The following is a 15,822-nucleotide window of genomic DNA, read 5'->3' as shown; positions in this document are numbered from 1 at the left end:
ATCTTGTTTCTATGAAAATTAAGTGACATTTGAATGCATTCCAGGAAAATTAGAGCAAATTTTACATTGGCTTTTTTGGGGGGGGCATCTTTTGTTTGTTTGTTTGTTTGTTTTTTCCGTAGCTGAGGACTGAACTCAGGGCCTGTGCTTGCTAGGTAAGCGTTCTACCTCTGAACTAAGTCCCCAACCCATCAAAGCAATTTTTATACCCATTTAACAGATGTATTCCTCTATCATCCATTCTGGATTTTCATTTCAGATTTAAGAATTTCATTGTATTCAGTGGAATTTAGGAATTGTCATTGTCTTGTTTACATGTTTTTACTTCGGAGTGTTTACAATATTAATGAAATGGAACACAAATTTGCCATGTTAAATATGAAAATTTCAAAATTTCTCATTTTGATTTCGTTGTTCCATTTTATTTTGTTAACTCTAAGAAGGAACTCTGTACTTTCCAAGGATGGATATCAAAGGATCACCATTTATTAATGAGTTATTAAAAAGTTATATTTGTCTTAAAAATAATAATGGGCCTGAATATTTGGATGTCCTAAAAGAAATTCCAAATTAGATGTATTCAAAACTGAACTATCTTTTTCTCTACAAAGGTTCCCAAAATCTAACTCAATTATTGAAGACAGGCCTAGGATTCATGGAGATAGCCTTACAGAAATGAATAATTCCCTAACTCTGCCTCTGGTGTGATAAGTGATCAATGTGATAAGACTAAGCAGAAACTCTAAGATCAGTATGCTGGTGAGACACATGCTCCCCTATGTATAATAGGATAAGCTAAGCACTCATCAGTGGATGACTGGATATAGAAATGCAATCTATATACGTGGTGGAATGCTTTAAACCTTCAATATTGTCATTCCCAACAATATGGATGAACCTGGAGAACGTTGTGCTATGTATGTAAAATCAGTCAGCACAGAAAAATACATACCACATACTCTTATTTGTACATGAAATCTCAAACAGTCAAAATCCTAGAAGTTGAAAGTGAAAAATAATGGTTATTAGAAACTAGGGATAGCAAAATAAGATGATGCTAATCAAAAAGTAGTATGCTTCAGTTAGATTGTTTTTTGCAGTCCAAATGTTTATGTTTAATAGGTACATTGACTCACTTTTCAAGCATAATCAAAAGGTAAAAAAGGTATGTTTCTTTCTTTTTATCCTTTTTATAATAATTTTTTATTTAACTTTTTACACATGTTACTCCCAGCTCCCTCTCCCTCGCCTCCTCTCAGACCCTGCAATATTCCCAACCCCCATTCCATCTCCCCTGCATTCCCCAGGGAGGATAAGGCCTTTCCCAGACTCTCTGGTGGTGGGATTGTAGGCTAGCTATCCCCTGCTCCATGTCTAAAATCCATAAATGAGAGAATACATATCATGTTTATTTTTTAATTTTTATTTTTAAATTTAAATTTAGAAACAAGGTTGCTTCACATGTCAATCCCAGGTCCCTCTCCCTTTCCCTCCCCTCCTCCCATGCCCTCCCACCAACCCCTCCAATATCCCCTCATTTCCCTAGGGAGGGTGAGACCCTCCATGGGGGTGCCCATAGTCTGTCATTTCATCCAGGGCAGGGCCTAGACCCTCCACTGAGAGTGCATATCTCATTGTTGGTTGGGCACCCACAATATATTTCTATGCCCAGGACAAATACAGATCTACTACCCAAGGCCCAATATATTGCCTAGGCCTCCTCACTGACACCCACATTCAGGGAGTCTTGATCAGTCCCATGCTGGATTCCCAGCCATCAGTCTGGGATTCAAGAGCTAATCCTTGTCAGGTCAGCTGTTTCTGGGGGTTAAACCAGCCCAGTCTTAACCCCTTTGGTCGTCATATTCAGCTCAGTGTTTAGCTGTGGGAGTCTGCCTGTCCTTCCATCAGCCATTGAAAGAAGGTTCTGTTTCCAAGATTTTCTGGCCATGGGATTGTAGGCTGGCACTCCCCAGATCTATGTCTAAAATCCGTATGTAAGTCAGTACATACCTTGATTGTGTTTTTGTGACTGGTTTACATCACTGAGGATGGTTTCTTCTAGTGCCATCCATTTGCCTGAGAATTTTAGGATTCCATTGTTTTTTTTCTGCTGTAAATGTACCACATTTTCTCTATTCACTCTTTGGTTGAGGGGCATCTAGGTTGCTTCCAAGTTCTGGCTATTACAAATAATGCTGCTATGAACATAGTGGAACAGATGCCCTTGTTGTATGAATTTGCCTCATTTGGATATATGCCTAAGAGTGGAATTGCTGGGTCTTGTGGTAGATTGATTCCCATTTTCCTGAGGAATCTCCATACAGCTTTCCAAAGTGGCTGGACGAGTTGACAGCCCCACCAGCAGTGGAGGAGTGTTCCCCTCTCTCCACATCCTCTCCAGCATAAATTGTCTTCGGTGTTTTTGATTTTAGCCATTCTGACAGGAGCAAGATGGTATCTCAACGTTGTTTTGATTTCCATTTCCCTGATGGCTAAGGATGTTGAGCACTTTCTTAAGTGTCTCTTGGCCATTTTAGACTCTTCTATTGAGAATTCTCTGTTTAGTTCTGTACCCCACATTCTAATTAGATCCTTTGGTGTTTTGGAGACTTGCTTCTTGAATTCTTTGTACATTTTGGAGATTAGCCCTCTGTCAGAAGTGGGGTCAGTGAATATCTTTTCCCATTCTGTGGACTGCCTTTCTGTCTTGTTGTCTGTGTCCTTTGCCTTACAGAAGCTTTTTAGTTTTATGAGGTCCCATTTTTTAATTGTCGATCTCAGTGTCTGTGCCACTGGTGTTATGTTCAGGAAGTGGTCTCCTGTACCAACTCGTTGACAAGTATCTCCCACATTTTCTTCTAAAAGTTTCAGTGTGGCTGGATTTATTTCTTTTTTCCATTGTATAGTTTTAGCTTCTTTGTTAAATATCAGGTGTTTCTCTCTATTGCTTTGCTAGTTGTCCTGGACTGGCTCTGTAGATAAGGCTGGCCTCAAACTCACAGAGATCTGCCAGCCTCTGCCTCCCTAGTGCTGGGATTAAAGGCACATCCCACCAATGTCCAGCTGCTTCAGTTAGATTGAAGTGATAAATTTTGTAAGTATTTAAGGTGACAAATTCATTAATTATCTTGATATATTCATTAACACTATTTAAAGTATTGTATTGCTGTGTACCTCAAAGTTACATACAATTATAAATTGTCAAAAAGGATACATAAGGAAGTTATAACAGTGTAGCCAAAAAGCATGTGTTTAAGAATCTATGGCATTGCTGCTCTATTCACAACAGGCAGAAATTTGAAACAATCTAGATGTTCCACAACAGAAGAACAGATAAATAAAATGTGGTATATTACACAATTGAGTATTACTTAAATGTCAAAAAAATTGACCTCATGGAATTTGTAGAAAAAAATCATCCTTAGTGAGGTAACCTAAGACCCAGAATGATAAATATGGTATGTCTTCACTTTTAAGTGGATATTAGCTATTAAGTAAATGATAACTAGGCTGCAATCAATAGGCCCAGAGAAGTTAGGTGAAGAGGAGGCTTCTATGTTGGGAGGTGGACACAGGTATCTCCCTGGGAGAGGGAAACAGAATATAATTTATGGGTGAACTGGGAGAACGGGGACAGGAAGGGAACATGAGGAGTGACAGCTAAAATTGAGAGGCATTTGAGAAGATATCTGGAAACCTAGTGTATTGGGAACTTCCTAAAATATATGAAGGTAATCCTAACAAAGTCTATGAATGATGGAGGAGACAGAGGAATCCCAACTGGTCATCTCATGATACCAAATTTAGTTTGGGACTGTATTATATCCACTTGAGTTTTTGGCTGAACAGGTCCCATGGAAATACCCAAACAAGGACATCGGCAAAGCAATAGTTTGTTCTCCATAAACTGATTGCAAGGCCCCATTGCTGAAGACAACACTCATACAAATCACTGGACATAGAGTGATCGAGATGGTGCCTACATAGAACCTTCACCCCCATATTGTCTTTGTTATGGTAAGGTGTTCTAGAGGCTACCAAAAGAGAAACATATATACCAATCCAGTCACAAAAGTTTGATCTACAATATTGCCCCGTGTGCAAAATATTCTAGGTCTTGGGTGATCAAGAACATGAAACTAAATATCCCAGATACCTAGGGTAAAATAAAATAGTACTGGTATCAATAAAATGACTTCTAATGATATTCTGCTATACTCATAGATTCATGCCTTATTCCTATTCAGTCATCATCAGAGATGTTTACTCCTGCAACAGATGAGAATAAATACAGAGACCCACAGCCAGACACATTACAGAGAGAGAGAGAGAGAGAGAGAGAGAGAGAGAGAGAGAGAGAGAGAGAGAGAGAGAGAGAGAGAGAGAGAGAGAGATTGTAATATAAAACTCTGAATGCTTTGTCTCCATAAAATCCCTCCCATCAAAGCTCAGGGAGCCCTACAGAACAGGAGATGGAAAGAGTGTAAGAACCAGAAGGCATAGAGGACACCAGAAAAACAAGGCTTTCCAAATCAACTGAGCAGAGCTCATATGAACTCACAGAGACTAATACAGCAAGCACAGGGTGTACACAGGTCTACACCAGGTTCTCTGCATATATATTATGGTTTGAATTCACTTTAGTGTTTTTATAGAACTCCTGAGTGTGTGTAGCAGTAGTCTCTGATTCTTGTATCTTCCCTTGGGTCTGTTTTCTTTCTGCTGGTTTTCCTTGTTCAACTTGGATGTGATGTTTTTTGTTTGCCTGCTTTGTCTTATATTTTATATTATTATATTTTGTTGTTATCTCTTAGAAGCCTGTTCTTTTTTAATGACAAAAAGGGAATAGATCTAGAGGGAAGGGGAGGTGGAGAAGAACTGGGAAGAGCAGATGGAGGGAAAACTGTAACCAGGATATATTGCATGAGAAAGAATCTATTAATAAATGGGGAAACAAAGAAACTATGGCATGGAGCTTCAGCTTCTTGAGCCCCTACCCTTCTGCTGTACAAAGGGTCTTTTACTCTGTGGGCTTGCTCTATATGTGTGTTTCCTTACCCACCCCTCATAAAAGCCTTTTTTCTAAAAAGAAAAAGAATCTATAGTATATTGAAAGTTTACAAATATATAGACTAACCAGACAAGGTAGGGCCAGAACCCAATTCAGGACAGTACCATGCCAATAGCTATACAGGTCATCAATCTATTATTTTATGTGTGCTCATTTGTTTAATACTAACATATTCTAGTTTTCATATTTCTAGTCATGACTCATCACATAATTGGCAATATATAAGGTACATTCTCTTTAACTGAAGTACTCAATATACTAAAGAGATAAAAAAAAAACAAAGTTCCTACTGGTGTCATAGTCTCATTCTTGAATAGTTCATGCAACACATTGGTTGGTTGCATGTTCCAACTACAGTTGTTTCAACAAATTCTGAAGCTAGTCAAAGAGAAGTCACTTAAATTCAATAGTAAAGTCAATGACTATTTGGAATTAGAATTTTTATCTAGTGGCTACATTTTAAATGGTTTGCTATGCTTCCCAGGAAATAGTCAGAAGTTATTAACTATACAGAAAAAATTAATGCCATAAATCCTTTTCCTGGAACATAAAGAGAAACAACTTTGTATCATTAGGAGATCCATTCTTCATACCATCCCTTAATACTGGCTGAAGAAGTATTTAAAGAATATTGACTTGAATAGGTGTCAAGCTATTAGGCATCCTGAGAACACCACTTTTGATCATTCTCACTCTGAATGTGGGGAGTGAGATACAAGGCAAAGTATATTACCAGGAGACAAACAACTATCAGGTTATATATTCAATGCAAAATATAAAGTTTCTCTTGTGTGTCTTTGAGAACTATGGTAAGGATTTAGCAATGATACTGTCATAATCCCATTTAAATTTCTGACACATCATTCTCCCTGTCATATATAGAATACTCTCAATGCAGGGAGAGGAGAGTAGATCATTAAAAGCAGGAAAGAAATTATTGAGAAGGCTGTTGACACAGTCTAGCTATGAAACAAGACATTAATCTTGATTTGCTTACAGTATGAAGAACCTAGAAGATTCAGATTCTCTTTCAGGAGGTGTGTCACAAGTCCACTGTTGTGGAGGATGATATAAAGTTAGAAGTCTTTCATGCTTTACTTATGTATTTGCATAAAAACGCATCGTGATGCTTAACTGTTTGTTGACTTTATTACACTGAGAGACAGCTGGAATTAGTATAATCCCATAATTTATGTGCATCTGTGAGACTTTCCAGACAAGATTGACCTATGGGAATGGAGATGAAAGGAAAAGACCTATTTTGAGAAGGGCCACATCACCTTCCCATAAGTTGAGACCAAAAATGAAAGAATACAGAGCTTATCAGCATAAGCTCCATTCTTCCTGATCAAGTCGGTTTATCACTACTGCCTTTTTCTGTGGATATAAAACTCCAGCTCCTTCGGCCTTTCAATATAGACATATTAGCATTTATCTAGAGTTCTTCCAGGCCTCTACTACCCTTATCAAGAACAGAAATCCTTTCTAATTCTGTGCTTCTAGGGCTTAGCACAATGCATGGACACAGTGATGTGGCACTCAGAATGTCTTTCAGTAGAGGAGTCATTGCCCTAGCTATCGGGAATATTGTCAGCAGACTGCAGTAATTAGAGCAAAGATCATTTTTATCTGCTGAGAGGTGCCGTACTAAACACCATAATTCATGTCAAGATGGCCTAGACACAATAAATAATTTATTGAGGCATATGTGAGACTTGTCATATCCACACACTGTGGATTGCACCACCTTTGCATTGTAAAAATAGTTAGATATCCCTGTGAGGTTTGATTGTGGTTGTTTACTGGACTGCATCACAAATTAACTTGTCTCACAGTATACGTGTGCTTATTTCCTTTTCCTATCCAATGCTTTGTATTTCAAGGGTACTTATTTGAAAATATATGGCATAGTGAACCCATCTCAGAAGGGCTTCCTGGGTAATCTAACCCACAATTAGAATATTTAGAATAAACAAAGTTTAGTTAGATGAATTCTCATCTTATTTTGGATGCAAAGGGTGAAAATCACGAGCTTTTTGTGCTATTTAATTCTATCCCACTCATCTCAAAGAGAATATAGTAAACAATAAGCTCTGAGAGGAAAATATATTCTTTCTTCTTCTCCATATATTCTTAAGCACACAGAAATAAATTATACTTTGACAGCATGCAGAATTCTGTGCCAAAAGTATTTCTGTTGGCTTCTTTCTGTGTAATTAAACCATGTTCTTTCTTGAGGATATTTTTAAAAGAAATGCTTAAATTTTAAGACAAAACTAATATAATGAGAAAAGAAGCTGTGTTGATAATGTATTCCTGGAGAGATTTCAAATTCAAGACATTTTTACAATGAGACTTGAAGTAAATCAAGTCTGTATACATATGAAAACTCAGCTTCTCATCATTAAAGTTTTAATATGTGTAGAAAAGAGCCTTTAATCTTGTTTTCATTTATTTTCCATGTTCCATATTAGTTTTTTAAACTAGAAATAAAAAACCTTCATAGACCATTCAATTCTACTAAATTGAGATAAGAAAGAGGTTCAAATTGCTGAACCTCTCCCCCCCCACATGCTTTGAGGTATCAGTGTAACAATACTGAGGATTTCTATAGCTGTTCAATTGAGAATTTCATCCCTTGCAGAATGCAGTTAAGTACCGAGGTATGCATAGTAGAAAATGTATTAAATGTTACTCCCAAATTGTGCATATGGATAGAATTTCTGAACTGTTTAATGTGAGGGCTGACTTAATCAGTGATAGTGGTTGTAATAAAATATGGATGGCAATCTTAGTTCTAATATCCAAAATAAGAAATGATATGATGAATGTATGAAAAATTTGGAAAATAAAACATTATATGAAACAGGAACCTCAAATCAATAATGATGATGACGCTTGACTTCTTGGAATAAGTAACTACCAGTGTATCTACTTCTTTACCCAGCATCCAGACACAGACTTACATGTACACACACACATACACATACACACACAGGTCTTAAAGTCTATACCTTCCAAGAGTGCTACCATTTGTTGGATGGGAATCTTGAATCCCAAATTCCTCTACAAAAATTATACTAAAATATCCTATAATGAGTAATTTATGCCACAGATAAGAAATAACATGCCACACACAAGAGCTCTATATTGGATATATACTTTGCATAATATGGCACTAGGAAAATAAATCTATCAGTAAGTATTTGGATATGAATTAAAGAAAACTTGTTGAAACTTCCTTTGTACTATGAAAGAGACAGAACTGAAATCTATTTGAATTCATATATTGGAATTCAGTAGAGCTAATTGTTCAAATTAAAGAGAGTCAAGTACCAATTTGTACATGTGTGATACCTCTCCTGATATCATGACATCACTTGGGTATTAATATGAAGTCAGTAGTTCAAACATGTACCAAGGACTTCTGACAATCATTTGAAATTAGGAAATGGATCCTATATCTTACTACAAACACAGAGGATATAAAAATTTAATGATAAAGAAAATTGGAATCATCTGAAGACAAAAATTAATAGGACAAATGGCATCAACTGTGCCGGAAATTTGATGTGATAAGGACACAGTACTTCAAATTGGTCTTAGAGTTAATTATTTCAAGTGTACTTTCGTGTGTCATGGTGTTCATTCTTTAGCAAGCATAGTTGAGCTAGTTCAGGTTTATCCAGTTATTTAGTTAACATTCGTTGCCCTTTCAAAATAACCCATTAGTTAAAAGTAAGCACTGATTATAAAGAAACTCTATCTCATCTAGTTTTATAGCATTTATAATTGAAATAATGAATCTCGAGAAATTAAATTGCTTTACCAAATGTATTAGTTACCCATGTCTCTTTACATGTGCTCTTTAGTCAGAAAATGTGCCATTGCAAAATAAGTGATGCAAAATCTGAGGGTTCATATATGAATACGCCTGCCTGTGAACTCATAGACCTCATAGTTATTTTGTCTGCTTGTTTCTAAAGAGCGAAAGAAAAGGTAGATTTGGTTGGTGGGGAGGATCTAGGAGGAGTTCAGAGAGGAGCGACCATGATTAGAATACATTGTATGAAAGAATTTATTTCCTTCATAGCCTTCTGAGGCCTGGGGACTGCGCACGGGGATCCCATCTCAGCAGATCAGACCATCCAGAGTCTGCTGACATTGTAGTGCTAGTCCCGCTTCCATGCATGAGAGGAGACACGCATGGGCCGCTTTCCAGCCTGCCCTCTGGTGCCATACTCAGAGCCGCCTGAGGCCTGGGGACTGTGCACAGGTGAACCTGTCCCTGCAGACCAGGCCATCCAGAGTCTGTCAGTGTGCCGAGATAGTCCCACCTCCACACACAGGAAGAGGAGAGCCATCAGAGTACTGGATCTGCTTGTATCACCCGAAAAGAACCTTGAACCCATGCCTATCAGTAGAGGGAGAGACCCCACAGGTACCCACTGGAAGAAGGGATGGGAAGATGATAATTTAAGAACACATTCAACAACAGAAAGATCAATATGATGCCACCAGAGTCTGGGGACTTCACACCAGCAAGAACTGAACATCCCAACACAGATAAAGAAGAGAATGATCCTAAAAACAACTTTAGGAAGATGATAGAGACCCTCAAAGAGGAAATGAGAAAATCCCTTGGAGAAATGGAAGAAAAAAAAACAAATAAAAAATTCAAGAAATGGAGGAAAAGACAAACTGAACACAGCAAGAAATAAACAAATCTCTTAAAGAGAACAAGGAAAGTCAAGAAAAAACAACCAAACAAGTAAATGAAACAATTCAAACACTGCAAGACTTGAAAGCTGAAATAGAGACAATAAATAACACAGTCTGATACCCACAACTAAATACTCAACTGAATTCTTGGAACTCAGTTGCAAAGAGGGAGGAGTGATGAGCAAAGTGGTCAAGACCATGCTGGTGAAACCCACAGAGATAGCTACCTGAACAAGGGGGAGCACATGAACCCCAGACTGATGGTTGAGAGGCCAGCATGGGACTGATCCAGACCCCCTAAATTTGGGTGTCAGTGAGGAGGCCTTGGCAATCTATTGGGCCTCAGGTAGTAGATCAGTATTTATCCCTGCCATACAAATGGACTTTGGGAACGCATTCCACATGGAGGGATGCTCTCTCTTACTGGACACATGGGGGGAGGGCTTAGGCCCTGATCTGGATGAAATGACAGACTCTGGAGATTCCCCATGGATAGCCTCACCCTCCCTGGGGAGCTGAGGGGGACTGGGTGGAGGGTTGGGAATATTGGAGGGGGGCGGGGGAAGAGGGGAGGGAGAGGGAGCTGGAATTGACATGTGAAACAAGCTTGTTTCTAATTTAAATTTTAAAAATCTAAAAAAAAACACACTGACGGAATACTGAAAATAGAAAAGCTGGGTAAACGATCAGCAACTACAGATGTAAGCACAACCAACAGAATACAAGAGATGGAAGAGAGAATCTCAGGCATTGAAGATACACTGGGAGAAACAGATTCATTGACCAAAGAAAATCTTAAGTACAACAAATCCCTAACACAAAATATACAGGAAATATGTGACACCATGAAAAGACCAAACTTAAGAATAGTAGACATAGAAATTCCAGAGGCATCAGCATCCCTGACTTCAAGCAATATTATAGAGCTACAGTCCTGAAAACAGCTTGGTATTGGCACAAAAATAGACAGGCAGACCAATGGTATCAAATTGAAAACCCTGATATTAACCCCCACACCTATGAACACCTGACTTTTGACAAATAAGCTAAAATTATACAATGAAAAAGAAAGCATCTTCAACAAACAGAAGTGGGATAACTGGATGCGGACATGTAGAAGATTGCAGATAGATCAATATCTATCACCATGCACAAAACTTAAGTCCAAATGAATCAAAACCTTCAACATAAGTCCGGCCACACTCAACCTCTTAGAAGAGAAAGTGGGAAGTACCCTTAACTAATTGATAAAGGAGACTGCTTCCTGAACATAACACCAGTAGCCCAGACACTGAGATTGACAATTAATAAATGGGACCTCCTGAAACTGAGAAGCTTCTGTAAGGCAAAGGATACAGTCAACAAGGCAAAACAGCAGCCCATAGAATGGGAAAAGATATTCACCAATCAGTAAAGAGAAGCCTTTTCCTTGCTAGCCGCTTTGGTTTATCACCCGCCAGTCTCCTGGGCTCTGCTGCGTTGTAGTACCCAAATAACACACAAGATGCTGTATTAATTATGAAGCTGTTGGCCTTGCTTGTTTCTTACTGGCTAGCTCTGACTTAAGTAATTACTCCATAATTGTTAATCTAAGCATTTCTCTTACCAGAGAATAGTTCCGGGCTTCCTACCCCATGGCGTTACATTTTGACTCTCTGTGTTTCTCCTTCCCAGAGTCCTCCTGGACTCCTAGTCCCACCTATCTAGATTCCTATTGGCCAGCAGTGCTTTATTGACATATACACAGGACTTCCTCCACACCAATCCCACATCTGACAGAGGACTGATTTCCAAAATATACAAAGAACTCAAGAAGCTAATCATCAAAACACCAAATAATCCAATTAAAAGTGGGGAACAGAACTAAATAGAGAAGTATCAATAAAGGAATCTAAAATGGCTGAAAGACACTTAAGGAAGTGCTCAGCATCCTTATCCATCAGGGAAATGCAAATCAAAACAACTCTGAGATACCATCTTACTCCTGTCAGAATGGTTAAAATAAATAAACACCAATGACAGTTTATGCTGGAGAGGATGTGGAGAAAGGGGAACACTTCTCCACTTCTGGTGGGACTGCAAACTCATAAAGCCACTTTGGAAATCAGTGTGGTGGTTCCTCAGGAAAATGGAAATCAGTCTATCTCAAGATCCAGCAATTCCTCTGTACATTCATACAACAAGGACATCTATCATACCTAAAGGATGTACATTCATACAACAAGGACATCTATTCAACTATGTTGATAGCAGCATTATTTGAAATAGCCAGAACCTGGAAGCAACCTAGATGCCCCTCAACTGAAGAATGGGTAAAAAAAATGTAGTACATTTACATAATGGAGTGCTACTTAGTGGAAAAAAATGGAAACTTGAAATTCGCTGGCAAATGGATGGAACTAGAAGAAACCATCCTGAATGAGGTAACCCAGTCACAGAAAGACAAACATGATATGTACTCACTCATATATGGATTTTAGATATAGCTAGCACAAAGAATTACCAGCCTGCAATTCACACTGCTAGAGAACTAGGAAGCAAGGAGGACCCTAAGAGAGACTTACAAGGTTCCCAGGAGAAGGGGAAAGGGACAAAAATCTCCTGAGCAAATTACGAGCATGGGAGAGGAGAGGGAGCTAGGAGAAAGAGGTGTGGAGAAGAGAGGGGATCAGGAAGATTGAGTTGGGGAAGAATAGAGGAGAGCAAGAAAAGAGATACCATAATAGAGGGAGCCATTATAGGTTTAAAGAGAAATAGGGCACTAGGGAAATGTCCAGAGTTTTACAAGGATGACCTCAAGTAACAATCTAATCAAGAGTGGAGAGCCTACCTTAAATGTCCTTCTCCAATAATGAGTTTGATGACTATCTTATATATCATCCTAGAGCCTTCATCCAGTAGCTGAAGGAAGCAAAAGCAGAGATTTAGAGCTAAACACTAAACCGAACTCCTGGAATCCAGTTGCAGAGAGGGAGGACTGAGGAGCAAAGTGGTGAAAACCAGGCTGGAGAAACTCACAGAACTGGCTTACCTGAATAAGCGGGAGCTCATGGGCCTCAGACTGATAGCTGGGAAACAAGCATAGAACCGACCCTGACCGCCTGTTCGTGGGTGTCAGTTAGGAGGCCTGAGTAGTCTTTGTGGCCCCTGGCAGTGTTTCAGTACTTATCTCTAGTGTACAAATGAACTTTGGGTGCCCATTTCACATAGAGGGATACTCTTTTAGTCTAGATACACTTGGGAGGGCCTAGGTCCTTCTCCAAATGATGTGACAGACTTTGAAGATTCCCCATAGAAGTCCTCACCCTCCCTAGGGAGCAGAAAGGGAATGGGATAGGGGGGTTCATGGGGGGCAGGGGAGGAGGGGAGGGAAAGGTAACTGGGATTGTCATGTAAAACAAGCTTGTTTCTAATTTAAATAAAAAAGAGAGGAAAAATTTTATTTTCTGTAAAAATTTAAACAAACAGAGTACCACAGCACAGTATAAGAGAAAGTATATGGAGTCAAGAAGCAGAGATGGGTATCTCATCAAATATACACTGTATGCTAAGATATCTTTGGAAAACTTGGTGATACCCAAGCCATGTGTCATGTGATCACTAGTGGTGAATCTGGCACAGAGACAGGACATGAACATTCCAGTTAGAAGAACTACTTGATGTAAAGACAGTGAGGTGAGACTGAAAGTCAGGATGGAAATACAATGTAACCATAACTTCAGGAAAACATGGAATTTCCATTTTCAGTTCTGCTGTGATTTTATGTGTTATAACTTCATTAACCAATTCATTGCAAATGAATCATTTTGCTGGTGATATCTTTCCTTAAACTAACAAGTTACTGAGTTCCCCAAAGAATCTTGAGATTCCTGAATGTTTACTGGAAATGTTACCTACTTGGAAAATAAAATTTCAAAGACCCCAGGTTTTAGCAACATCTAAATATGAGGCTTTTTAATATAACAAGTACCTTATAGCTTCTCTATATATTCAGTATTGGAATTGGTTCAATAATGAGCTTGTTAAGCTGCTTCTCTTAGTCATCTACATTGGCTCCCTTCTACGGCTAGATTTCTGGGAGGTTTTGATAGCTTTATTTACTTTTCAATATATACTATGTTAGTTAGTATTCCTGCCTTTGGGGTTCTGACATTTCTGACAGTTGCAGCCACTAAGAGCACCACCTGTTGGGGAAGTCCTGTGTATATGTCAATAAAGCACTGTTGGCCAATAGCAAACCAAGATAGGTGGGACTAGGAGTCCAGGAGGACTCTGGGAAGGAGAAACACAGGGAGTCAAGATGTAACGCCATGGTGTAGGAAGCCTGGAAACTTCTCTGGTAAGAGACATACTTAGATTAACAATTATGGGATAATTACTTAAGTCAGAACTAGCTAGTGAAAAACAAGCAAGGCCAACAGCTTCATAATTAATATAGCCTCCTGTGTGTTTATTTGGGACTGATGCGGCTCTGGAACCAGGCTGGCGGGAAGGTTTCTCTTTACAACCACCTGTGCATATTCACTACTTTCCCCTTTAAAAGGACACTGCCCGATTGGGTCTCTGGCTGGGACCACCCGCCCACCACCCATCCCCCTCCATCTTCGGGGCCGCTCCCGGCTTCCAGAAGAGCCGCCCACACAGGAAAGAGATCAGCTCCTCCAAGACCCCAACCCAGCGAGCCCAGCTTCAGAAGAGCCACCCACACAGGAAAGAGATCAGCCCCTCCAAGACCCCAACCCCAGCGAGGCCAGCTTCAGCTTCAGCTGCAGTAAAGAAGGAGACCAGTGGAGACAGAAAGCCCCCACCAGCACCCACTGGAAGAAGAGATGGGAAGAAGACAGAATAAGAGATCACTCAGCAATAGAAACACCAACACGACCCCACCAGAATCCAGGGATCCAACACCAGCAAGACCTGAAAAGCACTACATAGATGAAGAAGAGGAGACAGACCTTAAAAATTATTTCATGAAGATGATGGAGAGCCTCAAGGAAGAAACGAGGAAATCCCTTAAAGAAATAGAAGAAAAAACAAACAAAAAAATCCATGAAATGGGGGAAAAATTCAAGAAATAAACAAATCTCTCAAAGAATCTAAAGAGCACCAAGAAAAAACAACCAAGAAAATTAAGGAAACAGCTCAAACAGTTGAAGGATTGAAAGCTGAAATAGAAACGATAAAGAAAACACAGAATGAAGGGATGCTGGAAATAGAAAAGCTCGGTAAACGGTCTGGAATCACAGATGCAAGCATCACCAATAGAATACAAGAGATAGAAGAGAGAATCTCAGGTGTTGAAGACTCATTAGAGGACATAGCATCGTCAACCAAAGAAAATCTCAAAACCAACAAATCCTTAACACAAAATATCCAGGAAATATGGGACACCGTGAAGAAGCCAAACCTGAGAATAATAGGTATAGAAGAAGGTGAAGAACTTCAACTTAAAGGTACAGAAAACATATTCAACAAAATCATAGAAGAAAACTTCCCTAACCTAAAGAAAGATATGCCTATGAAAGTACAAGAATCTTACAGAACACCAAATAGGCTTGACCAGAAGAAGAAGTCACCTCGCCATATAATAATCAAAACATCAAACCTACAGAGCAAAGAGAAAATATTAAGAGCAGCTAAAGAAAAAGGCCAAGTAACATACAAAGGCAGACCTATCCGAATTACACCTGACTTCTCAATGGAAACGATGAAAGCCAGAAGATCCTGGTCAGATGTCCTACAAACGCTAAGGGAACAAGGATGCCAGCCCAGACTACTATATCCAGCAAAGCTCTCAATTACCATAGATGGAGAAAACAAAATATTCCATGACAAAGCCAGATTTAAACAATACGTATCCATGAATCCAGCTCTACAGAAAATGCTAGAAGGAAAACCTAGAGCCAAGGAAGATAACTACATTCACAAAGACACAGGCAATATAGAATCATACTTTACAAAACACTAAAAGAAAAAGGGAGGAGAAACTACACAAAATAACTTCACTAACAATAAATCAAGCGCAA

The sequence above is a fragment of the Mesocricetus auratus genome, unplaced genomic scaffold (genome assembly GCF_017639785.1).
Source record: "Mesocricetus auratus isolate SY011 unplaced genomic scaffold, BCM_Maur_2.0 Super-Scaffold_100003, whole genome shotgun sequence".
In the NCBI taxonomy this organism is placed as follows: domain Eukaryota; kingdom Metazoa; phylum Chordata; class Mammalia; order Rodentia; family Cricetidae; genus Mesocricetus; species Mesocricetus auratus.
This window is presented reverse-complemented; position numbering follows the sequence as displayed.